Genomic DNA, 2,591 nt, shown 5'->3' with positions numbered 1-2,591 from the left:
CATGGGTGAGGGCACAGAGCATTGTGTCCATCTGTGCCTCTGCCAGGCCCCACAGAGAGCTCTGGCCAAACCCGCAGGGGGAGAAGGAGACGTGGAGGGAGGCTCCTCATTGTTCCGGCCGTGGGAACATATGTCGGACCGTCCTTCCCGCCATTGCGAAAGAGCTCCCAGCGTTGCTTCCCGGGCAATGTCGGGGGTTAATCTGGGACAGTAACAGCTGCTGGTTCAGCCTGCAAGTGACAATGGGAAGGGCCAGCACTGGAAGCCTTAGGGCTGTGCAGGACCAGTCCCCCTTCGAGGCCACTCAGTCCAGCATGCCCCGAAGGCCTGGATGGGAAGGATTGTGGGTGGGAATCAAATGGAAGATAGGATTGAATAAAGTTGGCTCTTCTGTGAGAAATGCTTAGAGACTGTGGTAAAAAGGCTTCTAAACAGAAATGCAGCGTCATTCTCATTAGAGATTTGGGAAGCCTTCCAAAGCTTCAGTTTGGGAGAGTTGCTTGTCAGGTAAAACCAGTCCCTGAATCGGAGCTGCGCACAGGTGGTAGGGCTTTGGGCAAGCAGGTGGAGGTGGCATCTAGAGAGGTGAGAGGCAGCTAGAATGGCAGAGGAGAGCCTTCCAGTCACCTCACTAGCTTCCTTTTTCTGGAGCCTTCTGTCTCTGTCCTGTTCGAATGTTCTCTCCCCATTCTATAGGAGAGAGTTCCCCGGGACTTGTTTTAGGCATGAATGCGTAAATGAAATGTTCAGTCTAATGCGATGGCCTGTCCGTGTTGGACGCTTCCTATGGGCTGGGCATTGTGTGTGAAGGTCAGTGGGGAATTAACGAGCAGGGTGTAGCTTGTGCCCTCAGGATGTGCATGATCTATGGGGGATTTTTTTTTTTTTTTTAAAGTTTGCTATAGGGCGCATCTGTCACTGGAGAGAGATAGAGAGAAAATGAGAAATCACCCTCCAGATTGTGTGGCCACACCTCAGTCCCCTCTCCTTCATTCTCCTGGTGGGATTTGGGGCATGCATGCATATTTTTTCCCCCTAAGCTTCTAGGTCCAGGATTCGAACATCTTAGTTGGCCATGTGGGAACCAGTGCCTTAACCAGCATGTCACCAGCTGACCCAGATGGGCATCATTTTTAATTTTTTGATTTTTTATTTTTTTTGAGAGGTTTTTGCTATAGGGCATGTGCGCTTGCCAGAAAAACAGAGACAGAGAGACAGAAAGCGAGAAATCATCCCCTGGGGGGATGGCCATGCCACAATCCTTTCTCCTCCATTCTCCACTCGGGATCTTGGGTGCTCACGCACACGTGCCTGGTGTGAGTTGAAGCCACCAGGTCCAGGATTCGAACCGCGGTCGACTATATGGGAGCCCAGGGACATGGCCATTATGCCAACTGCTGGTCCCCAGATGGGCATCTTTTAAAGTAATCGTTGCACAAGTCAGACTGAATGAAGTAAGCGCTCTAGGAAATTACGGGCATGAGGAACGCCGTTCTGTAAGAGAGAGCCAGGGAGGATGGTGGCAGCAAGGGACAGACAAGGAGCCAGAATGTTCACAAGGAAAGCCTCCACCAAAGCTGCAGAGGCTGCCTGAGACTAGCTTGCTTTGCTCAGGGTATTGGAGTGGGGCAGTTGCTTTCTTAAGTAGAGACGTTTAACACCTGGATGGGAGTCTGAGACAGGCAGACTAGCTGGGGACTGCCCCTTGCTGAGGGGGAGAGGGTGGCTTATATAGGAACAGAGAAAACACAAAGGCCTTTGACCTGTTGGATCCATGGTCAAGTCAGCCAGAAAAGTCAAAGAATGGAAGCCTCCTGGTCTGCTGTTCCTTAGTTAATATCTACTGAGAATCTTCCCGGGCTCCGTGGAAATCCCTGATCATAAAAAAATGTGTAGTCACCGGGAAGATTCACAAGTGGTTTTTCAGTCAAAGCATCTCTTTGGTATTTACTCCTTTCACGTCAATAAACATTTATAGAATACCTGCACACAAAAGGTGGTTTTTATTGCTTCAAGTACAAAATGGATGTTTTTCTTGACAGGGGAGGTGCTGAAACACCTGTCTCTCAATGCATTTCTCTTAGGGCTCTTCTCTGTGCAAGCTATGACAAAGAGGAGACCTTCATGAAGGTTCATTTCACGTATTCTTTGAGCCATGCATTTCTGAGAACTCTAGTAAATTACACACTCACTTCAATTTGCTTGTTTAGAGCTTTCTGTAGTCTCTGCAGATCCACAGAGCCCATCCTAAGAGGGGACATGCAGAAGCAATACCCCAAAACCTCTGGAAGAGGTGAGGTGGCACCTGCAGTGTGGATGGGGCTGGAAGTCACATTAATTGGTTAACTTAACCCACCAGGCACCGTGCTGGGTTCTTACAGGCAACCTCTTTGTTACGGTATTCCTCTATAATGATGAAGAGGCCGGGACGCTATAAGGGATATCATGACCACGAGGTTAAGGAGCTCACCTAACTCCACCTACTAAGCCATGCTACTGCTATGAGTCACGGGCCAGATCCAGGGCTTTATTCCATGCTTCTGGGCAGCTCCTAGGGAGAGTGTGGGTCCATCTGCAAACAAACCTGGCTA

This window comes from Tupaia chinensis, unplaced genomic scaffold (assembly GCF_000334495.1).
Source record: "Tupaia chinensis unplaced genomic scaffold, TupChi_1.0 Scaffold143936_1, whole genome shotgun sequence".
In the NCBI taxonomy this organism is placed as follows: domain Eukaryota; kingdom Metazoa; phylum Chordata; class Mammalia; order Scandentia; family Tupaiidae; genus Tupaia; species Tupaia belangeri.
The sequence above is the reverse complement of the archived record's forward strand: the minus strand, read 5'-3'. Positions refer to the sequence as shown.